Source organism: Manis pentadactyla, chromosome 11, assembly GCF_030020395.1.
Source record: "Manis pentadactyla isolate mManPen7 chromosome 11, mManPen7.hap1, whole genome shotgun sequence".
In the NCBI taxonomy this organism is placed as follows: domain Eukaryota; kingdom Metazoa; phylum Chordata; class Mammalia; order Pholidota; family Manidae; genus Manis; species Manis pentadactyla.
This window is the reverse complement of record NC_080029.1, coordinates 83,402,087-83,429,387: the sequence shown is the minus strand read 5'-3', so window position 1 is coordinate 83,429,387 and position 27,301 is coordinate 83,402,087. Positions and strand designations below refer to the sequence as shown.

Genomic DNA, 27,301 nt, shown 5'->3' with positions numbered 1-27,301 from the left:
TTTTATTACATTTTCCCTATAATTCTCTCTTGTTGTCTGCCTTCATTTAGCTCCTGCTATCTATTATCTTTGGTGAGTTCAACATCTGTTGGCAATTCATCTGCGGCTCCATGTAAGACAGCTTGAAAATCAGTTCTATTCCAATGTGCTGGTGACCAGAGGAAGGAGGCAGCTGTGGCATGAAACCGAGTTATCTCCAACGCTGTTAGTTATATTGGACTGATAACTGCAAGGTGCCCAATGTGTCTGAAATGAATTTGAGGGCTTTTGTGGTTAGCAACTTTTGAAATTAAATTTTGAGTCAGGAAAACCAAGTTGAGACTCACAATAATAAACTTCTGGTGGGATTTTTACTCTGTTTTGGGAGCTGCTAATGGGGGGGGTCTGTGCTCAAAGCTGAGAACAGGAGGCTATCATAAACTTGACATAGGCAGGTAAGTAACGCTAATTATCTGGCTCTAGGCGTGGGAAGCTTGTTAAATCAGGAAGTTTTCTTAGCAGTAGCTCCTCAAATTAAGCTGATTTGCACTTTAACTTGCTTTGTGGAAAATACAAGATTTAAAAATATTTGTTGTGATGATTTCAATTTCAGAGCAATAGGAATCAAGTGCTTCAGTGTGAAATAGCCATGGTCCCTACTTCAAGGTTATGTTTGTTTAGTGGCTGTTTACTGAACACCAGCCAAGCACATAGCACAGTGGTGGGGATGGAGGGACAGAGAAGACAGAACCTCCCTGCCCTCATGGAGCTTACATTCTCGTGGGGAAGAGATGAAGAAGAAGTATGTGGATAGAGACTGTGGCAGGTGCTCTGATAGGCATTCATGGTGCTGGGAGAGGGTAAGGGCAAAGGACTGTCCCAGCACTTGGTCCAGGGCTTAGAACTGAGCTGTGAGTGAGCCAGCCACACACAAAAGCCAGCCCAGAGCATTGCAGGCAGAGGGACCGGTAAGCCAGAGCTCCAGACGGGAGAGGGTCTGTCCCATCCAAGGAGCTGCAATGTGGCCACATGAGTGGGTCCCAGGGACCTGGAGGAGGAGGAGGGCAGTTGAGGTGGACATAAAGGTAGTAGGCGACTTGCATTGGGCCTTGTAGGGCATGGTAAGGTATTTGGATTTATCCTGAGAAAAACTGGGCACTGTTGAAGGGCTTTTAGCAGAAGAGTGGGATGATCTGTTACTGTGTTTTGAAAAGATTCCATCTGACAGGAGGTGACTGACCAGCTGGCGAGAAGGAAGCAGGAGGGTGAGTTGAGAAGCCAGGGCAGCGTGAGAGCAGAGGCGATGAGAGCAGGGGCTGGAGTCAGCAGGGAGGTGGCGGGAAGTGGGAAGATGGGAGTTGCTGAGGGATTGCACACTGGAGGTGGGTCAGCTACAGTGTGGAGTCCAGAATGAATCTTAGGTTTGAGGTTTGAACTACTGGGTTGAAAGGTGGTATTTGCAGCATTGAGGAAGACAGGAGAGGAAATGAAAAGATCTGTTTTTGGCATATTCACAATACAGTGTCTGTTAGCCATCTGAGTAGAGAAATATATCCTATTTTCCTGGTCAAGGGCCCCTCTGGGGAATGGGGCAGGCACATGGTAGGCCTTAGGTTTAGTCAACATGATTAAATTGCCATGAACCTGCCCTCCGTGTTTTTGTCTTGGATAGTGATTGTCATTTCCTGTCTCCTCATCTCATTTTGACACAAGAATGAATACACACACACACACACACACACGTGTGCATGAAAGCCCTTCGAGATACAGAAGATCCAAGGGAAGAATTCAGTGAGTATTTTTTTTGTGAATGTTACAAGCCAACTCAATTGATTTTTATTTTGTACTGGGCTACTGGATTTGTAGATTTTATGGCCAAAGAGAAACACTGATGTGGTTTTTTTCCCCCTTTTACTGTCATAAATAATAGAAAGTGTTTTAAGTTAGATAATGAAGTGAGCCTTAAGATTCTAAAATTCTGGGACCCTGAGGCACCTTAGCAGAAGTTATGAAGTTACCTTCCTTAAGCCTCTCCCTGCACTCTCAGCAGAGCCTTCAGTGTCATCCTGGGTAGAGTCTTGAGATAATGAGGCAATTTTTAAAGAATATTCCGGCCCCTAATACTTATTTTCTGCAGCAGAGAGTTTTAGAGTAGAAACTAAGAAACTGTCTTTTTCTGTGACAGAAATTAAAGGAGAAAATGCCTTTCATTACTTTTGGTCTCAGTGACTTCCATTTTCGGATTCTCTTGCTCAGATTTTCATAAGAATCAGGCAAAAGAGACTGGGGAAAAATACATTCTTTTTAAGTTGAAGACGTAGGAAAACTGAGTTTTCCTTCCCAGATATGGAAGCTTTACAATAGCCACTAATATTTCTTTATATAGGTGAAAATTTGTATAAAAATGGACTTAATGTATTTGTACTAGTTTGCTGGACTAGCTGTACCAGACTACCACATACCATGTGGTTTAACACAAGAAATGAATTTCCTCATGATTCTGGAGGCTAGAAATCAAGTTGTGTGCATGGTTGGCCCCTTCTGAAGCTTCTCTCCTTGGTATCCGGGTGGCTGTCTTACCCAATGTCTTCCTGCGGCCTTTCCTCAGGGCCTGTCACCCGATCTCCTCTTCTGACAAGGAGACCAGTCATATTGGACTGGGAACCAGCCTGATGACCACACTTAACCTTATTCACTCCTTGAAAAGCCCTATCTCCAACTACAGTCACATTCTGAGGTATTGGGGGTTAGAATTCCAACATATGAATTTGGGGAACACAGTTGAGGCCCAAGCAGTATTTCAATCTTATTAAAACCCCTCCCCCATGTGAGACTCACTCTAGTGTAGAGATTTCCAGCCCTTCTTTTTGTGCCCTAGTATTGGTAACCATTGTTGATTCCATCTGTTCCCCTCCACCCACACCCTCACCTCTCTCCGCACTAGTGCAGACATCTTTCAATTGATCCCATGCCTCCAGTCTTGCTCTCCCTCCGTCTCCCACCCAGTGTTCAGTGATATAACACACAAATCTCAATGTTACCATCCTATTTGATATCCTTCAGTGGTTTCCTATTTTCTAAGAGATAAAAGGCCATCAGGGAGTTTAGATTTTATGTTCTAGCTCTCACTTACTTTCCCATATTCCTCCCATATTTGCTTTCTAAGTGCCAGTCATGAACTGTTGATGCTTCTCAAAGATGTTGGACTCTGTACAGACCTCTCTTCTCTGCCAGGGGCACCCTTCCTTCCTTTACTCCATTTGGCAATGGCAATTTCTACAAGGCCTTTATGAATTTGCTCAGCTGCTGCCTGCTCTGAGAAAGCTTTTCTGCTCTGTCTCCAACAAATGCAGTTGATTACAGAATCTTCTAGCCCACACTATTGTACTTCTTAATCTATACCACAATTTTTTACTTGCATCTCTATCTTTGACCAGAATGAGAGAAATGAAGTCAAGAACTGTGTTTACCTTTGTATTCTGGTGTTTAACCTGGTATTTAATAAATAAGGTGAAATATACATAGTTGTTAATGTCAGCTTTGAGATAGCTTACATTTCATGTAGTTGCCAGTAAAGGCTATCTATTGTTCATTGCTTAGACCTTGGTATTACTTGCTTTAAATTCCTGTACTCACTAGTTTCACTCAGAGAACCCCCTGGCTTCAGCCAGCCAGGAGCCATTAGGGTGACTGGATGATGATGGTAACTGTGTACAAATGACCAGTATACTTCAGAACAACTGAGTAACCTATCAATGTGGTGGGTCAGATGCACTCTCTTTGACTAAAAGGACTTCCCTCTTCATCCCACGTCCATTTACTAAGTGCTTTCCTCTGAGCAACGCTGGGCTCTTGGCCTCCTTAGGAGGTCAGTGTTACCAGTGATCCAGTCAGTGCAGGCAATCTATGTGTGCTCTCAGTGGGAGGGATGTGAGAATGACAGGCTGCTTCCTGGATAAGGATATTCCTCTAAAGCTTCATTGTCCAATATGGTAGCCTTTGACCATATGTAGCTATTTAAATTTAACTAAAATTAAATAAACTTAATTCCTCAGTCAAACCAACCACAGTTGAAGTACTCAGTAGTCACATGTGGTTACCATACTGAACAGCACAGATTATAGAAAGTTCTATTCAGCATGGCTCTAAAGCTTAGATGACAACTTTCTTTTGGTCGTTTACTTCAGTAGATGATAATAAGTATCATTTAATGTGTACTCACCATTGGTTAGACTCTATAAAATCTCAATTTGAGCATGTGGAAATGGAGACTCAGTGAATTAAGTGATTTGCCCAAAATACCCTGAATTAGAAAGTATCAGAGCTAGGATAAAAATAAAAACAATATCTAATTTAATAGATATAGTCCTACACTCTAGTTACAATTGCACATCTTTGACAGTGACATGACATAGTGTCAAGCTAGTCCTAGAGGAGGTTAAACTGCTAAACTGGTCTCAGGTTCCTGCTGCCCATCTTGGCCTGGTTCCTGGTGCCTAGAGATGGCTGACACCCATCGAGGGGCCCTCTGACCGGGCAGACTCTCTCCGGGAAGCAGGAGTATGCCCAGCTGCTAGCCACAAAAGAATGTGGAGGCAGTTTCCCATCCTCACACCTCACACCTCATTTACAAGGAAAGCTTTGAGTTTTGTTTGCTTTTTGGCTCCTCCTTTTCTAGATCTGAATCATGTTTAATTGGAGCTAAAAGTAGAATGTAAGGCTAAACAGACAACTCTTTAACTCTAAGGCAATGAGCTTACCACTGAAAAGATTTACCAGTTGAACAGGAAAACAACCTTGAAAGACTTAAGGAGGCTGATCTTTTCTTCGTGTTTTGTATGAGTTATAAAACACCCTGGCTAGGGAAGACTATTCATGACTTCCTAGAGAAATATTTCTGAAGAGGAACAAAGAAGAAAACTTGAAAGTGAGACTTGAAGGTGGTTGCACACTAATGAAATGTATATAAAATGCCCGTCATGGATAGGATTTTCTATGGAGGGTGACAAAGTAATGAGGGATCTTTTGCTGCTAGAGCAAAGGTGATATTTATCCAGAAATCAGTTCTTCTTGGATTTGTACTGTTTCATTGTATTTGGGCCCCTGAAGGAAATCAAAGAAGAGAGCAAGTGAGCTGAGGTCACATGGAGCTGCATTTGGGCCTCATTGGGTGACACAGTGACAGGAGAGAGCATGTTCTCATATAGTCAGCTTTTGATGGCACATGGCTTTGTCTTTGCGGCCCATTCCAGTTCATTGCAAGTGGCTGCCTGGAATGTGGGGAGAAAATGTGGTGATGGACTATCCACACCTGCCACGAGTTCAGAAAGGGTCAGGTGTCTGTGACCCAAGGGCCTGTGAAGAATGTCCTGAGGAGAGTTTCAGTGCTCAGAACATCTGATACAGAGTAAGGAGTTGGTCTATAATAAATTGCCCCTAAACTTAGTTGTTTCAAATAGCAAACATTTATGGTCTCCCAGTTTCTGTCAGGAATCTGGATGCAGCCGAGCTGCATCCTGTGGCTGGAATCTCCCACGGGCTGGGTTAGGCGGTCAGCTGGGCTGTCGTCATGTGGGGGCCGGACTGGGTGGGGAGGGCCTGCTCGAAGTGGACTCACCTGGCCATTAGCCTCTGATCCTTGCTGCCATTGGCCAGAGAGAGCAGTTCCTGGCCACATGGATCCTCCAGGGGGCAGCTGGCATCCACCAAGGAGAGTGCGAGAGGACACACAGCATGGAAGCCACAGTCTCTTTGTAACCTAATCTTGCAAGTGACGTCCCACCATTTTTGCTGTTTTCATCAGAAGGAAGTCACTGGGTCTCACCACACCCAAGAGGCAGGCAGGGCTTTCACAAGGGCATGAGCCCTAGGAGGTGGGACTCACTGGAGGCCCAAGGAGAGCTGTGTATGGTGTACTGTAGCAGGGGTGGGGGCAGGACATTGAACACATTACAGAACTACGTTTGTTTTCTCAGTAATGTATTTTAAAATGCAACATTGTTGTGCACAGTCTCATACTGAATATAAAATAATACAAATGCCAAAATGAGCCCTGGAACAATCCTGACAGTTCCCTGAAGTTTAATCAGATTGCTTTTTGTGATGATATCAAGAGCATGGAAGTTTAGATGAGGTATGTAGGAGCAGGTCATGGATCTCTGCTACAAGGCCCACACAGGAGTGAAAGGAAGGTACTGAGCCAGAGGGAAGCATAGAAACAATGAAATTCTGTGGGAAGAGGGACAAAGGGCAGTAGGGAAATGAAATTGGGCTGGGATGAGGAGGGAAGATACCTAAAAGAAAGTTTAAACCTATTTCAGGTTTTTCTTAGACACAGCCCTACCCTTCTCTACTACAGAGCAAATTATCCGTGAGTTTTCTCTCTCTCTCTTATCTCAACCCGCTTTTCCCTGCCCTTGCTTGACTGAAGCCGTGAGACCTAGAGAGAAGACGAGGCAGCTGCAGTGAGCTAGTTCTGTGGACACCTTAGCAGGGACATTCCTTAAATGGAAGAGTGGCAAGGGCATCACTCATGCCAGTTGGACTCAGCCAAGCAGAGGTCAGTGGGCTCAGGCATCAGAGTAAGAACCTAAGATTCGGTGATGCCCCTTGACACAAAGAAAACATCCTGCTAAATAATTAGTTTTCGAGTCTGTTATCTGTACTTGATTTGGGAAGCAAGAGCCTGATGGTAGGTTTATAACACCTAATTGATGATTCCTAAGGCTGGGCAGCCTTAGAAGGGAGGGACTCCATGCCACCAAGCCTCAAGCCAGGTGCCCTGTAGCTTTGTGCTTGTCTCCGGCCCGCATGTCAGGCTGCCCCAAGTCAAACGTTCCTGCACAGTAGTTTACGGGACCTGAGTGTGTGCTGAGGTGAAACTATTCGAAGCTGAGTGGCAGCATCTGTTACTGAAGAGAGCTCTAGAACTCCCTGGTCTTTTGTTAATTTGTTAGAATATAGTGTCAGCTGACAAACTACATATGTAGCCTTTATTCAGACTGCAAAGCCTGCCAGATATTTATCTTTGCAGCTTGAAGCCCTCAGTCCTGGCTCCCTGATTTTCCCATCAGGTAAAGAGATTTTGATCATGCCTAGTTCACATGTACATGTAGATGCTGGAAAGAAAAGGCTTCAGAACACATGCTCTGCACCGCAGGAAACAGCATACTCTGTGTCTCCTCCCATTGCTTCTGGCTGCTCTGAGGCAGGGGGCGTTCTTACTGACTATCCAGCTTATAAATTCCAATGCCTGTTCCCATCCCCCCTGAGGTTTGCAATGATCTTTGAAAGAAGCAAAAATAAGATGCCCTGTAGCTCTCACTGGAAGCTCACTGAGGTGGCTGAAGCCACCCCCTGCTGGCAGAAGCCAAGTAAAGATGAGGTTTTCCTTGATCCATCCCAGCACATCTGGGTTCTCACTTCCTCTCGACCTGTGCGGCTTTGGGCAAATGACAGGCACTGTGAGCCTTAGTTTTGTCATCTTTAAAATGTATGTGAGGTTATGGTCATATTCAGTGAAGTACTGTTTATAAAGTGCTCACCACAGAACTGGTGCGTAAGAGACACACAGTCTAGCATTCCCCACCTGCCTAGTAGAAGCTCTAGTATATAAATATAAGAGTGCCCACTGGTTGCATAGCTCTGTTAGAAGTTGTCAGATTTATCAGGAAAGAGGAGCCCAAATTTAAAAAAAAACAGAAACAAAACTGGAAAATGTACTAGACATTAAATGAATGAGGCAGGCGATCAGGTTAGGTTAATTCCAGGATTAATGCATCTGCAGCAGCCTGCCAGAATTTGGCTGGGTGGAAAAGAGCCTGAAAGAGCTAGAGGCCAAAGGTCAAGTCCAGAGGGGAGCTGGGATTACACAGCAAGGATCTTAGTGCCCCAGGCCAATTGGGACTTGAAAGATTAAGTTAAAGGCTCAGAATTCAGGTCCTTCATATTTGTTATGATCTCACTGTTTGAGTTTGTAGAATGCATCTGCATGTGCAGTTATGTTACCTCTCATCAGAGTTTCTGATGGGTATTATTAACTTCATTTTGTAAATAAGGCTCATAAAAGTGAGGACTTTACCCAAAGCCATGCAGCCAGCAAATAATCTACTCAGCACCCAAACCAGGGATTTTGGAATTTCATTTTCATACTGCTGCTATTAAATTGCCCTCATAGCCTTAATCAAACTGTCCAGAGCACTGGAATCCCAGCTGAAGGACAGGAAAGGGCCTCTGAACTCCAGCAGCTGGCTGGAACTTAGAGCGGGGTAGAACTCTGTGGGTCAGTGCGTGTTAATTGGCCTCTTTCTCAGAATTAGAACTCATTTCAAAGAAAGGGAAAGAGCCGACCTTTATTTGGGGAGCAGGCAAGCGTGTTTATGGGTTACCAGTGGGGACTAGCAGGAAGGGGAGCAAGTTGTTTCTCATTGTTTGGGTCAGTCCTGATGGTCAGCCAGGGTGCTGATGGTTCAGTGCAGGACGTAAACAAGACATTTCTCCTTAAGTTATAATTTCCAAAAACAGGACTGATAATGTGGGTTTGGGTCAACACATCGTTAGGGGAGGATTTTATATTGTTTAGGTTTAAAAGTAGCATGTCAATGGTCAGAAAAGCAACCAAAAAACCAAGAATCAGCCTAATTTCTTCTTCTAAGTCATGGTTGTAACTTTGGAGGTATCAGTGACCTGTATATGATTACCAGGCTATTCTGTTGTTATGAGACACAGGCCATTGAGTGTTGGTAATTCTCAAAGGGCTCTTTAAGTAAAACGATAGTCACAATATTAATGAAATACCATTGTTGTGTGCTTGTTAAGTGCAAGTACTGTTTTAGGGGTTTTGTATTTACTAATACATTTAATCATAAACAATACATGAAGAAATTACTCTTCCCATTTCACAATCAAAAAAATTGAGGCAAGACATTAAGAAAATTGCCAAAGGCCACATGGCTAGCTTTTGAGCTAGAATGCTAACCCAGCCAGTCTGATTTCAGAGCCTGGTACTCTTCACCAGTCTGCTGTAATGGCTTTTATATAAAATACTGAAGTAGCAAAATCAATCAGAGCACCAGACAGACTTAAAAAGCATCTTAATGCTTTAACCATAATTACATTAAAACCTACAGCAATATGTTAGTGCCAGTGAAGTTTCTCTCTCTCTGAATATGTAACTTGCCAGAGAATACCTCTGCAGCGGCCAGGCCCACAACACTCTGGCCTCTTCCCTGTCTTGGAAGATTCCAGTGACATTTGTTGCTGTTGAAACTAGGATTTTCTTCTTAGGGGCAGTGGTTTGAATTGCAGGTTACAGCTTCAAAGCAACAGTTCTATCTCAGCTCTAAATAAACTAAGACTTTTATTAAGACATCCAATTGTCAACTTAAATTGAAGAAACTTGAGAAGGCTAAGTGCCCTCTTAAAGCAAGATTTATAGAAAAACGAGCCTTAACTACTTTTTACATGCCTCTTAGGCATTCTGTGTCCATTCATCTCTGATCTGGGCCCAGATGCAGCTGATTCCACAAGGTTTTTCCAGCTTCTCTTGTGGTTACCTTTAGCTGTTTGAGTTTTTAAAAAATATTCCTCCTCTGGAGTGATCTGTCCATGAAAAGTCTGCTGTTGCATGTGTAAAAAGAGACAGTATTCTGCTTCTGTGATCTCCTGCATGAGAATGTCCTATATAGTGATTGCTTATCTATAGGAACATAGCAGAAATGTAAACGCGGATGTATGACCATACTGAAGGCTTAATGCAGGAAGGACTGACTGGATAGTGAAAAGAGTGACAGTCCAGCTCCCCTGAAAGTATAAACCTGTGTGTAATGTCTATGATGCCATTACTCCACAAACCCCTTGGAAAATGGACCGGGCTTGGGGGATTGCATTTTTTTTGTGTTTCTGCAACAGTCCGCACACAGGTTTTCATGACTTCTTATCAGAAGAAAAAGATATGCAGATGCTATTCCTGAAGTAAGTATTGGCTTCAGAGGGGCAAACATATGGTTAACTTGCCCACACGGAGCCCAGACTGCGTGATGAATGATGGACCCTTGGGTTGAAAGAGGAGCAGTGACCCAGACCCAGCCTTTCTTTTTCACTGGGCCCTTTCTAAGGATCCACAGGTAGATGATGGGCTCATTTTGAATTAGGAGGTGCTGGGTTCTTGTCATGCTGAGTGAGGCTTGGGGAATGGAATAGCTCAGAGTTTTGACACCAGGAATAGTGGGAATTTGACTCAAGGCTGGAGGCCATCCCCCAGTCTGTTCCTTCGGTTCTTTCTGAGGTGGGGGGTTCACTTGCCAAAGTCCTGTCACTGTGCTAGAGTACTGGAAACATGGCTCCTGACATCCGGGAGGTTCCCCTGGAGAGAAGGCTAAAAAATCAAGAAGTGCTACAAAATTCATTCTGTTGCAGAGTAACTCTCAAGCCCAAGTAACTGGCCGGAGAAGGCAGCTGAGGCACTCTCCTGAGACCTTGTTTAAACCAGCCTATTACTCTGTTCTAGTAACATTGGCCTTTTCTGTCTCCTTTCCCCATCCAGTGGCCTGGGACGGGAAATAAAAACTAGCTGTTAGACTTTGACTATGTTGTTGTACCATTTACTGGGCACCTCCTCATGCAAGGCCTCGTTCTGGGCACATGGGTGAATCAGACATAGTCCCCATCTTCAAGGATCTTAAAGACTGGGGGGTGAATCAGACATAGTCCCCATCTTCAAGGATCTTAAAGGCTGGGAGGTGGTTAGCATGCAGGGTAGTGAACATGGTGCCAGAGGTGTGTGGGGAGTACACTGCAAGCATGGCAGCCCTTCCCAGATCACATGCCGTGTGGCGGAGACAGCCAGTCTAGGCCAAGAGAACAGCCTTTTCTCACTCAGGATGAGAGAAAAGCATGGCACTTCAGCAAGTGTTTCCTGAGGGCAGAAGCTGAGTATTTGGGTGAGGTTAGGAACTGGGAGGAGAGGGTAGGAACCAGGTGAGAAGGATGAACCCAAACTCCCTCCACAGAATCTGAAACTGTGGGGAAACCACTGAAGAGTTTTAAACAGTGGCATGAGCTGCTGAGATTTGTCACTCTGTTGGGAACACGGAGGCTTGGGGGAGTCCGAAGTCCGAACTCGGTAAGGAAGCTATTGTAGCAGCAGTAGGGGCCTAAACTAAGGCAGGAGCAGTGGGAATGGAGAGGAGGGGAGAAGTAAGGGAATTCTCAAAGGAAATGTAAGACAAGAGCTGGACACCCTCCAGGCCTCTGCCAGGGTACATGGGTGAATGATGGCACCTGCTACCCGTATGGGGCGTACAGGAAGAATGGGTATGGGAAAGGAAAGATAATGAGATGAGTTTGGGACGGATTGCCTCTCAGTGTGTCAGACTCTGAAATGGAGATAACCTGCTGCCTTTGTCCTGACATAGGCGTCTGGGCTCAGACCTAAGAAGGATCAAGGAGTCATCAGGGAAGGAGAGGTGAGGTGAAAGCAGTGACTTGGATGGAGTCACTTGGTAAATCATCTGAGCAGAGCAGAGACCTGGGGACAGAGCCTAATGAGCTCCTCACTCTCAAGGCTGAGAGAGGTTGAATGAGGGGAGAAGATGGGGTGACAGCGGGAAGAACAGTGCCATAAGAGAAGACTGTTCCCAGAGAAATGGAGATGTTTGCAGCATCCTTTACCACATAGGTCAGGGAAGACAAGGCTCGAAAACGTCTCTCAGATATGACAAATTGGATGTTGCTGGCCACCTAAAGTGAGAGCAATTGGCTGCAGAAACAGAGATAATATCGCACATCATTGGACAAATGGATGTGGCTTTGTCACTTTGTCACAAGGGACAGACCCCAGAAATCCTGGTCTCTAGGTATTTGTTCTAGAAAAAAATATTAGCAAGACTGTTTACCTTGTTAAGAGCAGCAAAAACACTTTATTTCCTATTTGCCCACAATGCTGTGCCAAGCAGAGTAGAGGGAGAATTAAGCAGTTAATGCATTCACCATGCTCAGGCCCAAATGCACAAGTATCAAGACCGTAACACTGGGTAAATTGACCAAAACTAATCTTTTTCTAAAGGCTATCTCCACAGAATTCCAATCACAAGATATTTAAATACCCCAGAGAAGATAGTTCTGTAATCAGTTTGTAAATAACTGTAATCCAATTTTGAGAATTTATGGTGGTGTTCAACCCTTACTTTCAGTAAATCCTTTCTCATATCTCATTTCAATCTCTTCTGCCATATTTTTAGGGCTAGCCTGTCTCATTCTGACCTCAGTGAATAACAGATGGTTAGCATCTTCCATATATCAATCCTTCCCATACTTGGAGAGGAATAATAAATTCCCTTTCTGCATGGAATTCACCAGGCTAAGTAACTCCAATAAAGCCTAAGAAATTGATCTCAAAGAATGCCAGAAGGATTAACTAGTTAATGGACACTGACTGTTGTTAGGCAGAGCAGGCAAGCACGTGACAGAGGATGTGGGCAAAACAGTGTTGCATCTCCAGTTGGTTTTTGTCATCTTTCGGTGCTTTGCATGTGAATGTCTTCCTTTGTAAAGAAAGGGGTTTGAACTTCTTTCTTGACATTTGTGTGGTTGAACTTCTCCCAAGAGGTTTGGATTCAATGACTCTTGAGGTGCTTCTCCTCTGAACATTCTGTGATTGTGTGTAGACCATTTCTCCTTCTTCCCTTATCTTGGTTTGGAGGTATATTTACAAAGGAAGACCTGCTATGGGCAACTCAGGAGGAGTGAGTTCATGAGCACTTTCTTGGGATTTCCCAGACGGAGAAGGCTGCTGCTTCTGCTTGTTGCTAGTATGGTCTGCTCTGTTCTGTAGTCAAGGCCAAATCAGAAATCATCAGAGCTACAATTAGTTGCAACTGTAGGATGGACGAGGGGCCTTTCTGTACCAGTGGTCTGCTTAATATAAAAGGAATGGATATTGATGCCTAATTCTAAGTTGACTCATGGGTTTACAACCTAAAATTGTAGAAGAAAGTGTGACCATGAATTTGCACAGTGACTCAAGGCTTGCTTGTGTTCAACACATGGATAGCTGCCTATAGATAAGCTATGATTTCAAAAGTTTGTTTGGGATATATTTACCTGTAATGACAGAAATTATTTAACATTGTGTGATACCAACCATATATATTCCCTACATTTTGGAAAGAAGCCTAAAATTGTTTTCTCTTATTTTCAGGTAAAAAAGAAATATGTGCCAAAGAAAAAGTAAGATAGACACATATTAGCTTTGTAACATTTTTAGAAATTCTAATTCCTGCCACTGAGAAGGAAATGTGTCATTGTAGGGAGACTGAGAGGCCTTGATTCTCTACCAAGATCTGTGCAGTTATGAACAGTTCCCTCATACATTTTGAGGTTTCAGCTATTCCTAGCTATGAAGCATTTCAGTTTCTTTAGGAAATACAAAGAATGTTATTCATTCAAAATAGTTTTGCTTGCTCTCCTTTGAAGTGAGAGGAAGTCATTCACACTTGTCATGAAGGGGCCTGAGAGTGGGCTGGGGACGGAGGGGAGGGCCTACAAGCATCATAGCACAGGTAGTGCCGGTACTCTGGGAACATTCCGTAAGTGCTTGCTGGTTGGTTGGGTAGTTTTGTTTTAAACTTCTCATCTGCTGTTAGTTTGATTCCCTGGTTTTGGACAAGTCCGTGAGATACTGGTTTCTCCTGGTGACTCGCTTACAGCTGACGACTGTCCTCCTAGTCCCTGTACTCAGAGGACGAAGTCCCATGAGGCAACAGCATAAAGGCCTAGAGGAATAGGGAATCAGGCCCTCCTCGGACGTCCCCAGCTGTCGCCCCTGACTTGAGGCTGTGCGTGCTTCACCCTCACTGTGCGTCAGTCACCTGGGGAGGCCTGACACACCTGTGCCCGGCGCCCTTGCCTGGAAGCTCTTGTCCCTGGCCTAGGGTAGGCCTCAGGTCAGTAGGTTTCACAAGTGCTCCAGGTGATTCTCACGTTCACGTGTGGGTGAGTCCCACTGCTTTACAACTGAGCCAGATTTGTTTTCCTGTAGACTCATTAAAATGAGAAAAATCTCAGGAAAAAAATGTAGAATAAAAAAGAATTATTTCTTCCTTTTCTTTCTCACCAAGGCAAGCAGAGCTTTGTGTCCTGAAGATCTAGGGCTTCCTTTTGTCCTGAGGTAAACTGAGACTTTCCCAGCATCCCTTGGAGGTGAAATTTGGGTGGTTCTAGTGGGGGATGGGGTCCTGAGGGTTGGACAGGGTCAGGCTGAGTGGCAAACCTGGGAAAGCCTTGCTTCAGAAGTTGAAGGGAAGGACATGGTAGGGAGCTCCGTAGGGAGCAGAGACCTGTAACCCCGCCCACATGCTCTCCCCAGGAGACGGTTGGGCGATGAGGGCCAAGAGGCGGGGCCGGAAGCATCAAGTCTTTGGGGACCACACTCTACGTGGCTAGGAAGAGTAAAGAAGTGGGGGATACCTGCCATCAAAGAGATCACACAGGCTTGGACAGTGGGCATTTGGCAGCAGGCATCTTGATGGACTGAAGACTGGCTGCTTTACTCCTAATTTTATGGACTATATAAATCTCCTGGGATCATTGTACAGTCTTGGAGTAGGGAAAGCTTCCCTTAAACATGACTGAGACTGAAATTATTGCAAGGAGGGATTCAGAGCCAGACATTACTATATTTAGAAAAAAGGCAATATGACTCTTTTTCATCTGAGGGATATAGAATAAATTCTCTGTATAGTCCCTGTAACAAAAGGAATGAAGCAATGGGGTTATTCAGTTTATTTAAACCTTGTCTCCTCTGCTTTTAATTTATTGGGTTTTCATCAGATTTTGGCTTGGCGAGGAGCTCTGAGGACACTTGCTGCAGGAGAACATTGCGTCTTCTAAGCTTCCTCGTAGGATGTAGTGGACTCTTCACAGCTTTTCATGGTGGGTCTCCCGGCAGCAGGGTTGCAGGGAAGGAGGGGAGGGGTGGACAGAGATAATGGCCGTGGGGCTTGAGGTTTTGTATTTACTTGTCATAAGATTGAGAAACAGTTGGTTTATATTTTAAGAAAGAGGAAGCTGCCCCTTCAATTAAAGCCTTCCTCTGCAACCCCCCACCCACCCCCCACCTCCACAGCCCCAGGTACTTGAGAAATTGAAAAAGCATCACTAAGTGGGAGTGATGGCAATTATTAAGCTACTAAAGTGCTTTCAGGGAGCGTTGGTGTAGGGACAGAGACTTGGGTTTGGGAGTCACACAGGACTGGATTTAAATCCCCACTTACTAGCCTTGATGGATTTTTGTATTCTCAAGACCTAGCAGTTCATTGCATATATAATAGGCACTTAATGAATACTTAATAAATGAATAATGGATGAACAAAAGGAACACAACTGACTCTGGGCAGTCACTTAGCATAGCTGAGCCTAAGCCTCAGTGTCTTTACCTGTGGAATGGGTACTGATAACAAACATGAGATTTTTGAGGATTTTATGAAATAAAGCGCCAGTCTGTGGTGGTTCTCTTTATATTTAAGCTGCCTACTAGCATTTGCCTTCCGTTAATGTTGTGTATCCAGATTTGTGATAGGAAGAGCATTGCTGAATTGACACCCTCACATGTGGTACTCTTGCACACAGTAGCCATCTCTAACCCTCAGTTGGCCTCAGAGCCCCGCCACAGGAGGGTGCATGGAGAATTCCCATTAACAGAAGCAGGCTTTGCTTGGTTTTCACACATCCTCTGTCTCTTCATGAGGTGTCATGATCCCTGACGATGTCTGGTTTTGATTTCTGATTTCTGGTACACTTGGTCTATAGCTTTTTACCCAGATTTGACCCATCGTTCTGACCCACTATTTCTCCTAACCTTATTTCCATTCAACAAACATTCCTGACATGTTTGCCATATAGTAGGTATTAGGAATACAGTTCGAACTAGATGGAAATGAGCAGTATGAAATCCTTCTAAGCAGAAAAACTCTGGTAAGAGGGTTTAGATGAGAAATCCAAGAGTACAAAATAGAGAGGAAGTTCTGTGATAGAAATGTAGACACACAGGAGCTCAGCCTGAGACAGGGTGGCTGGGAGGACATAGAAGTAGCTCAACATACATAGTTACCCATGTAGATGGGAGCTTCAGAAGAGCAGGTCTGTTCACTGCTGTACCCCAGGCCACCAAACAGAATCTGGCACATCATTTGGGCACACAAATATTTCTTGAATGAATGTAACTTAATTCTGAATGGAGCTGGAAGAAATAACTTTTTAAAGAAACTAGTCCTGAACACTTTATAGGGCTTTATCTACCATTAAATTATGAAAACGCTTATTTTGCTTTTAAGTGACCTGTATTCAAAGACTTCATCCAAATGTCAGCCCATTAATTTCATTACAATCTACTAACCTCACCAGGAGTCCTTTCTGAAAAAGGCACAGTGTTCCCGAGCTATTAGATTGTGTATGGAAATTGCTGGGTGCTTTGCTGTTGCTTTCAAGCTTTATAACATCTGCCAGTAAATCGGAGGGACTGTGCACACACAGAATATTCAAATGTGTCCTACATGTTGGGTATTTTAGTTTTGTTTACTTTTTTTTTTTTTTTAACAAATTGTAAAGGAGAAAATTCCAGAAAGTACCCTGTCTGAAGCATGCTGCCTTTTGCTAGTAGAAGTAATCTCAATTCTTCATTTATTCCCTAGATGTTACTGTGGCCCACTCCCCTGAGCAGAGGTATTGCTAGAAAATCTGGCTGAAAGTGGCTTGGCTGTCATGAGTGAATTACAAAACCCAGGAAAGGCTTTATGCCCCAACTCAGAAGCCCAAGATTCCAGAACTAATGATAAAAGCAAAAGAAATTTCCTTGAAAATAAAGAATAGCTCTAAAGACATAAAAAATGCAGGTATCATCATATAGGTCATCACGGTCTCTCAGGAGTGCCGTGGTAGAGTTAGAATTACTGGAAGCTCTTTGTATTATCCTGAGTTCATGGTGCTCAGAGTGTATCAATGTGGAAACAGTACAGACGCATCAGCCTGTCCAATATGAGTGTGTGAAGTTGAAGTGTCCTGGTCAAATCCCTCTTTTTAAATTAGGTTCAGAGCAATGTTAGATCCAGAGACTTAAATTTTCCTGCTATAACTTTATTGCCCCTTACTACCTTTTAGGTTAGACATTGAACATTGTGATTTGCTCTAGTATTCTAGCTTTTGCCCGTTCGTTCTTCACCCTGGCTGATCTGCTTAAAGCAGAAAGACACCAGACAGGTTTGTGCCTGTACCTGGATATGATAATGAGTCAGGTGGTGCAGGTGAAGAGGATGCAGGGTGGTCCAACTGGATGTAGTTTGACGATAGAAAGGGTAGGATTTGTTGGTGATATGGATGTGAGGTGACAGAAAAAAGGGAATCCATATGACTTTAAGATTTTATTATTTTTACCTGAGATCCTAAAAAATGGAGTTGTCATTGGTACCAACTAGATCATTATTTTTCCTATGAGAATAGGGATTTTAATAAACTGACCATTATTTCTAGAAGAATATGTCATAGGTCATTGCAACCCTCCATGTCAGATAGCATGTTCTCTCTGAAAGGAAATTAATTGCACATGTAAACCCTAGTGCCTGCCTACCCCTCTAATTAATTTAGGGAAAGACTTTCCCCTTTGCCTTCTTCCATGCAAGTTCCAAAGGCCAAGCCATTTTAAAGCAGCTTTTATAATCAAGCTCTAAGCCACGCCTGGTCAGCAACAGGAAAAGTTACAATGAAGAAAAAGAACAGGCCTTCTGGTGGCCGGAGAGCAGAGGCTTTCTGGGCTGCGGGTGCCTCTTTTGTCAGTCCCCAGCAGAAGCAAGCAACTCCAGCTGAGACGGAGGACTGACTGATCATTTTCCATAAGGGAATAAAGTGGTGTGATGAATTCATCAGTTTTTGTGGACACTGTACTTAATAGGAAATAAAATGACTGGTGTGTCATTCAGAGACTGTTTGAGTGACTGCCGTGTACCAGACACTGTTTTAGGCACGGGTGATACAGGATCCATGAGGGTAGCATTCTGGTAAAGTAGGAGAGAGAGAGAGAAATGTATGTATTCCTAGGTGATAAGTGCTGATTGGGAAAGAAGGCAGGTTAAGCAGGATGGGAAGTGCAGAGTGGGAACAGGGTTGTGGTTTTATATGTGGTGATCGGGCCTCTCTGATCAGGTGGCCCTGAGCAGACCCCTAAAGGAAAGTGAGGGCGGCAGCCCTGCAGGCCTCTGGGAAAAGAGCTTTCTAGACTGAGGGAGCAGCAAGCACAAAGGGTATGAGGGAGTGTCAGACTTCAAAAAATGTGCTCCTAGACGGAGACCAGCACAGCTGAAACTAAGCAAAATAGGGATAGAGGAGAGATTGTAAGGAGGTGGGCATGTTTCTAGGGCCTCAGAGGCCACAGTAAGAATCCTGCCTCTTTCCTGAGTATGACAGAAAGCCATAGAGTTTTGAGGGGCAGAATGACATGCTCTCAGGTGTTTAAGGCCTCCCTCTGGCTGCTGCATAGAGGAGAGACCAGCGGGAACAAGTTCAGAGGCAGCTAGAATCACTGCGAGGAGGTGGACGGCATCAGCTGCATGGTAGTGAACAGGGTGCAGGGGGGTCCGACTCATGTGTTTTGAAGGTAAAAGGGGTAGGATTTGTTGCTGTGATGGATGTAATGTGAGAGGAAAAATCCAGTATGACTCCAAGCTTTTACTTTATTTTTGCCTGAGATCCTAAAGAACAGAGTTGCCATGTCCTGAGGTAGAGAAGACAAAAGGAGGAACATACGTGGGGGAGGTGATCATAAGTCGGATTTGGGGCATATTAAGCAACTAGAGATATGTCTGGAGTTCAGAGGAGAAATTTAAGCTGATGATACAAATTTGGGAGTCGTTAATATGCACATGGTCTTTAAAACCATGGAGCCAAATGAGACATCACGAAGGAGGTAGAGATGAGAACTTCGAGGAATCGCCTGGGAGCACTCCTCCGGCGTCAGAGGGGAATGTGGGGACAAGCTAGCCAGGGACTGGGACAGAGCTGCCAGGGGCTGGGAGGAAAGGCACAGAAAAATCTACCGTACGGGCCAGATGACAAAATCATCTGAGGAAGGAAGGCCAGTTGTCTCTTGGGATCTGGGAATTCCCATTTTACTGCACTTTGCAACAGATCAGTGAATAGTGGATGGGAACCATCCCCAAATTTTGACAAACTGGAAAAATGATAAGGCATCCCAAAGAGTAATCACACGAAAACAGAAACAGACAGAAGCAAGACCCTAGAAGTGTTGTTCACAGAGACCCAATATAATGCCAGCCTCCTCCCTCAGTCTGTAACCTTTAGCTTCATAATCTTTAAAATGGGATTAAGAATATCCGTTTGTCTCATAGGGCCTTTGTGGAAGCCAACAGGATGTCATAGATCCTTTTGTTCAATCCCAACTATTTCCATGTTGCCATCCCACATCTGACAAACAGCAAAATACAGAAGGATCTTGATTAGGCAATTTTTATACATAAGACTTTTTGTTAATATTTTTCGTTGTTTTCAAAATGTATGATTCCTTCATTAAACTCACAAATGTTTGTGATTTTTCTACTCAGTACCAGGCACCATGCTAGCCTCTGAGGGTTCACAAGGAAATGGGAGGCTCCTGCCCTCAAGGAGCTTAGAATCCAAGGGAGCAAATAGTCAAGGTGATTGGTATTTAGAACATACCGTAGATCACCAGTGCCAGTAATCCTTGTGAAGTAATCTGTCAATGGTCTTGTCATCCCAGAAGCCCACTTATTCTTTACTTAAGAGGGGCTTTGGGGTAAAGCCTTAGAATGAGCTCTCACCCATGTCTGCATATATTTAGCAGGTAGCTCTAACTGTATTGTCCCTAAAATAGGGCCTAATGTTCAAGATTAGTGGCTAAGACACAGATACCTTCTTTTTTTTTTTTTTTTTTGTAGATAATTATTTTTTATTGAAGGGTAGTTGACACACAGTATTACATTAGTTTCAGGTGTACAACACAGTGATTCAACATTTATATACATGATAATTCTAAGTACCAGCTATCACCATACCAAGTTGTTACAATATTTTGACTATATTCCTTATGCTATACATTACATCCCGGTTACTTATTTATTTTACAATTGGAAGTGTGTACTTTTTTTTTTTTTTTTTTTTGTGAGGGCATCTCTTATATTTATTGATCAAATGGTTGTTAACAACAATAAAATTCTGTATAGGGGAGTCAATGCTCAATGACAATCATTAATCCACTCCAAGCCTAATTCTCGTCAGTCTCCAATCTTCTGAGGCATAACAAACAAGTTCTTACATGGAGAACAAATTCTTACATAGTGAATAAGTTACATGGTGAACAGTACAAGGGCAGTCATCACAGAAACTTTCGGTTTTGCTCATGCATTATGAACTATAAACAGTCAGTTCAAATATGAATACTCATTTGATTTTTATACTTGATTTATATGTGATACCACATTTCTCTCTTTATTATTATTATTTTTAATAAAATGCTGAAGTGGTAGGTAGATACAAGATAAAGGTAGAAAACATAGTTTAGTGTTGTAAGAGAGCAAATGTAGATGATCAGGTGTGTGCCTGTAGACTATGTGTTAATCCAAGCTAGACCAGGGCAATAAAACATCCACGTATGCAGAAGATTTCTCTCAGAACAGGGGGGGTGAGGTTCTCAGCCTCACCTCTGTTGATCCCCAATTTCTCACCTGATGGCCCCCCTGCGACTGTGCCTGTCTTAGGTTGTTCCTCCCTTGAGGAATCTTACCCGTCTCTGGCTAACCAGTCATCTTCCGGGGCCATACAGGGAAATGTGAAGTTGGTAAGTGAGAGAGAAGCCTTATTGTTTGAAAAGGTTAGCTTTTTACTTCTTTACATATTTATGCCCTGTGGCTTCTATGCCCAGCATTTGTCTTGAGATATCTTCTTTTTTAAACAAGAAATGGTTATGGGTTTTCCTCTGCAGTAATATCTGCGCTTGGAGGGGGACCGTGAAATCTGCTGAACTCTACCACCCTGGGCCTTAGAGCATGAATTCAGACCTATCGCTAAAATCAGTCTCTTGGGGTAAGAGACTGTGTTCCCTGCTCACGAGCGTCTTGGTAGCAGTGATGTGCAGATCTAACTATAGGGCTGTCATCAGCTGCCTAATTAGCTACCTTAAATAGGGCTGTCAGCCATTTTGTTTTGTCCTGAAGAGTTCTTTGCAAATGACCCAGAGAGAAGAAGGGGAGCCAAGAAGCCCCCAGCCGTCAACTCAGAGATGGCGAGCATGGTCATTGTGTCTGAGAGGCAGCCTGTAAGAAAGGAGCCATAGGGATGCAATAGGCATGATCCATTCATTTTCAGGTTCAAAGTTCTTTAGCTGAAGGGGTACAGAAAGAGCTCCCCTTTGTCAGAGATGAGCTGTGGTAACATGAAATCTAAGCAGAGAGCCGAAGGCTTTATATCCTTGTTCAGGAACAATCACTCAGCACTCCCACAAGCTGAATCTATGACAGGAATAGCCGGTACTTGTGAAACACGTAGCTTGGAAGGATGCTGACATATGATATACCTAGATTTTTGTCATTTTTCTCCTTTGTTACAAGTTTTGGGATGATGTTCACTCCTTCCAGTGTTAGAGTCATTGGGCACAGAAAACTTTGCTTTCTTCAACTCTTAGCTTTCTGGCACTGTGCTCTGTTATTTGGACCGACATACCAATGTTGTATGGCCATGTGAGAGGCTTAGGAACTATCTATTTTTATCAACTCCACCACCCTGGGCCTTAGAGTCAGGAAGACATGAATTCAGACCTATTGCTAAGGTCAGTCTCTTGGGGTAAGAGCCAGTTTGGCACCGTGGTAAAGAGGACAGGCTCTTGATTCAGACAGTCATAGGCTGAAGGTCAGAATTTATTACATGCTGTGTGATGCTAGGCAAGTTAACTAACCTCCCTGTGACCCAATCTCTTCATCTGTAAAGAGAGAATATGAGTACCTGTCTTTAGGGTGGTTGTAAGGATTAAACTGACATGCTGTAACAGGATGGCACATAATGACTGTTCATTAAATATTCACTCATTAAATTGCCTAATTTCTCTGAGTTTTGTTTCCTCCTCCTTAAAATAGTATGTTGTAAATGTTAAATAATCTAGGGGGAAATCTCAGCAGGGGGTCTGGCATTGAATGCATAGTTGATAAAATGATCAATAATAATTATTAAGCAACAGAAAAGAAAAACTTCTGAAATGGACTCCCAAAGCCTCATTTTTGCTTATTCCCCATTAAGTTTTATGTCAACATCTGTTCTTTTCTTATGAGATTAATCAGTTCTGACTCATCCATGAAACAGTGACCCTTTCTACAATAACTGTTAGTATATGGATAAGAGTAAAGAAATCTCTTCTTTTAATCTGATGCCACATACTAATCAGTTAACATGTTTTTACAAAACACATTATGTTCCCAGCCTGGATGGGGTAGCTGTTTTCTGCTCTGCTAGAGTTTCTAATTAGCTGGGGTTACAAGGTAAAAATATGTGCTTTCAATAAATGATAATTGGGTGTATAATGTGCATAAGGCTCCAGGCTAGTGAGAATCCTGACAGGGATAAATGTGAACCAGATGTGGATCCTGCTTTCAAGAGGTACAAAGCCAATGACAGAGGTGTGAGAGCACTGATAGACAGCCTGGATTTCAAACCAGACTCTACCCGCTGCCACCATGAGATGTTAGCAAGTTACTTCACTGCTCTGTATAGGGGGCCCCTCATTTGTCAGATGGAGGGAACAATAGTATTTACATCATAGTGTTGATGTGAAACTTAAATGGGTTATTGCACATAAAGCACACACCTGTCATTGAGTTGGGGATCAGTTAATGTTAGCCATTTAAAAATATATAATATAGCTGGGGATAAGGTATGCATGTAAATAACCATGAGCGAGAATATGGTGGTATTGCTATGGAAATTTTGAGAGAAGAGTGATTACCCAGGGCTTCATACAAGAATGTGGTATTTACGCTAAGCTGGGCAGGATAGATAATATACCAACATGGGCAAATAGGGCAGCTTTAGAAGTAGAGACAGCATGAGTAATAAGGGCATGGAGATAGAGAAAGCAAAGGAATTGTACAGGAAGGAAGTTGGGAAAATGGGTTGGAAAGTGAAGGTCCTCTTAAGCTAGCTCAAGTAATTTGTATTTGTTATGTAGACAGTGGAGGGAGAGCCATTACGGATTGTCGGCAGGGGCATGATGAGGTCAGAGCTGTGCCTCTGGTAACAACCCTGGGAAAGAGTGCTCTGGGTCAAGTGATCTTGTCTTGGTCTCTAGCGCTCCAGTCTCCTTCCTCTGGCGCATTTGCTGTCCTATAAGAGGGAGGAAAGACTCAGAGACAGGAGGGGATGTTCGAGCCTGGATGGCTGAGCATTTGGATTTGTCATTAACAAACATGGGGAATCCAGAAGGACTGAAGAGGAAGTCTTCCGGTGCATTGGGACATACTAGTCCAAGGTGCTAGTAAGTCCAGAGAATAACAGTAAGTCAGGAAGAGGTGGAGGTTTGCAATCTTCAGGTGTCACCAGGTTGAAGGTACAGATGGCACAATTCCTCAAGATGAAACTAGAAGCCTAAAGAATGGATGAGACTGCTGAGGGAATATGACAAAGAACTATCCATGAGCAATCCCTGTATTTAGACATGGCAGGAGAAAGAGAACATGGGAAGGATTCCTCTGAAAGGTACAAGAACTAGAATCCAGAGTTGGATAAAGGAACTGAAGGGTTTTGAGAGGGAGTATTTTATGGATGCTGGGCAAGACTTCCTTAGGAGACAAGCAGCAGGAAAGAAGGAAAGAGAATGCTCGAGGCAGGGGCAGGGGGCACTTTACAAGCCAGGCAGAGACCTTTTGACTTATTTGGTAGAAAGCAGGAAACCTTTATGTGATCTTACAGATACTATTTCCTTAAGACTTTAAGAATTCTTGTCCCTCACCCGTAAGGACAAGTTAGGTCTGAAACATCTTGCTGTTACTGGTTACTGTGCCCTCTGACCTAGCAATTTCTTTTCTTTCTTTATCTTTCTTTCTCTTATAGATGGGACATATGGTTATTTGATATTGACTGAGTAGAATCTGCTGTGGGTCCTACAGAAAGGGAAAATTTAATGATCTTTTCCAGTGAAATCAGAGTTCAAACAAACTGAAAATGAATTACAAAAAAAAACCATACATTCATAGCAGAACAAAACCTCAGAGTTGTATTATTTTCTCTGTCAAAAAACTCAGTCTTTCTCCTCCTTGGGGTAGAGGGAACACTGGAGGTGGCGGCACACTCTAGCGACTAGAGGTCCCGATGAAGGAGGGCAAGGATAGTGCAAGTCAGAGAATGAGGAAGGAAAGACTGGGTTCAGAGGGTAACATAGTCGAGTTTTTTATTTTAGAATTGGAATTTTTCTAGGTTATGACAGGAAATGCTTATGTTAAGGGTGCCACTAAAACAGAGTGGGAGTAGTTAGGTCAAGGTGTGTGTTTTGAATAGATTGTCCACATAAACCTTGAGGTTACTCGGATGATGGCTGGAGTGGAATAGAAAAGGGCCGTGAGCTGGCCTTTCAGCTGTCAGCCCCATTATCACAGTATTAACAGATCTTGTCTTATAAAACCTAGTATGTGCCACAGTGTCCTGGCACAATGCTTTGTCATTCGATGGTAGTCAATAAATGTGTGCTGGATTCACTCAAAAATGTTTATCAGATTTTCAGAATGTCTTTAAGAGTCAGGTAAATGGTGGGAGAATTAACTAGGTTGGTGATGGATTGCCAAAGATGTGGAGATTGATTATTACTTACTTCAGATTAGAAGTTTTTGCACCAGAGGACAAGAGTAATAGTCTGAATTCAGCATTGGGGGATGTGAGGAGAAGTCAAGCTTCTGGGGAGAGATACAGATGCAAAAGAATTTGCAGCTTCCAATTAAAGGGGCTTCCTTGGAGATGGCCTCCTCTGGAAATACCCAGATTTGATCAAAGGAAAAGGGAGAGGGGAAGAGAGACAATAGGAGAAGAGAAAGTATACATCAGTACAGTGTGAGCAGACTAGGTAGGGCTGGCAACTGGAGGGGCTTGTGTTCTGTGTTTCATTATGGAGGGAGCAGAGTACTGAGATGGGTTGAATTATCTCGTGATTCCAAATGGAACTGTGGTGCAAAGATTTCAGTGTCAAGTACTGGAAGCCTCCAGATGTCTGTCTGTCGAAGGTTAGTGGAGATGATGGCTGCTGTCTGGAGCAGAAGCAGGTTCAGGCTGCCACTCCAGGTGGTGTCTGCAGCCAGGTCAGCACTGAGCATACGGTTCCAGACAGCATGTAGAGAACAGTGAGTGTTTGGAGAAGAGTAAATTTGGCTCAGAGTCCCACACCCATCTGTGTGTCACCCAGAGGGCCGACCTAGGAAAGTGCTCGTGCCTGGCTGTTCTCCAGCAAATGGCTATTGAGCCATGGCTGCTTTCTTTATTGCATAAGGTGACCAGCAGCCTGGGTTATGAGGATGTGAATTATAAGACAGGTAAATTTCAGAAGATAGAAATGCACCTATGCAAAATCAAACCCAGGTGGTCTGGGTACCTTGAGGTGCAAAGGGCATGGAAAATGAGACCCTGGGAAGAGATTCTCTGAGGTGAGCACTGAAGAGAAAACTTTCTTGACTTTCACTGGTTCATGAAAAGTCTGGTCCATAAACACACCCCTGTGGTTTCCAAATGCCTGTTTTTCACTCACAAATTGTGTGTAGGTGGGAGATACTTATGTATTTTTCAGTAGGGGGTCATCTTGACCTTTCAGGCAGAAAAATATCTTTTGAGGACTGCCTCTTGTAAGAGATCATTTAACTCCCACATGCTGGTTTCACAGTGCACGGAGTGCCCTGAAGTGCCCCAGGGTCCTTGTGACAACGGAGTACTCCCCTGTGGCCTGAGCCCTTAGGAGGATAGTGTCGCTCCTGGTCACTGTAGGATCTGGGGGAGACCTGGGGAAAAACTCCATTCTCTTCAGATTTCCCTGAGTCCTCTTGAGAGTAGTGATATTCTGAAGTTTTCTTCTGTCTCAGTTCACATGAAGCCATGAATTCTGACTTCACTATAAGCAGAGGTTCTTGAATTTATTACTGACTCAACTGAAGTGACATTTCAGTACTAGTGAAACTGAGGAGCTATTTTCTCCTTGATCTCCTTCTGATACCTCTGTGATCTGTGGTCTTTCACATTTCTACAGCTCCTGCCCCGTCTCTGGCGCCACCAGGTATCTTTGTTGGGATCTGCTAGTATTGGATCTCTTCACCTTCCCACTGGGTGGAAAGATTATATTCTTCTGTATGACGAGGCACATTGCAGACACCTTTTAAGAAAACCTGTTTCTGTTTACGCTGCCTCTGATATACTGTGGAACAGATGCTAACATGAGGGAACATGGGGATGAGACGGGAACAGGACAGTAGTGGCTAAGGAGAAAGTGCCAACTGGCTGTCTTCTGGTTATTCCTTTAACTTACCGCACTGCCAATCTTTTTGATGTTTGAAACCCAAAGCCAAGTGGTGGTGGAGAGAGTGTGTAGGCTGACAGGTTGGAGGGGCCAGAGTGGAATCGGTTAAGGAAAAGGCTTTCCTCCCAGCCTCAGGCACGGTTGTGCAAGAGGTGAACATATTAGTATAAACAGAGGCCAGCCTCATTTCTGGATCATCAACAAAAGGAACGTCATTCAAATGAGTTCTCTGAACTTCAGGAGGGCTGCATGGGAGTAGTCTCCTCCCCAGGAACCCGGAGTGGCTCCTCCACCCGCCCTTCAGGTCCTCTGTCCAATCTGTGTCCTCAAGTCTGCTTTCAGTTCTTCCCTTCCTGTAAGTCTAGAACTCATCTGCTGTTACCCTCCACGGCTGCCTCCTGTCGTCTCTGGCAAATGTGTTGCCCTTCACATACACCCGCTCCCCCAACAAAGCATGTCTCTGGACTCCTCTGCAGCCTGACCCAAAATTACTTTCCCTCTATGATTCCCACTTCCCTCTGATCTCTGCTGTCATCTCTGTTCCCTTCAATCACATCTTGTTTTATTCTTACTGTTTACTTGGAGACATTGCTTACATTTACTTTCTGTTCACCAAGGTGTTGAATTATCTGCTCACCTGGATCCCATGCATTTTGTACATCTCAGAAGCAGGGTGCATGCCGTGTATGTATGTAGTGCGTCTGCTCCACCCACTTGCTCCTGCCAACTCCACCCCAGAATTGCCTAGAGCTGACTCAGGAGGTGCTC

General features: G+C 43.8%; 1 protein-coding gene across 11 annotated transcripts in view; it reads left to right on the top strand.

The window, feature by feature from the left end:
- RYR3 (ryanodine receptor 3) overlaps window positions 1-27,301 on the top strand; it is a 515,713-nt gene that overhangs the window by 142,441 nt on the left and 345,971 nt on the right. The gene's annotated exons all lie outside the window — the stretch shown is intronic.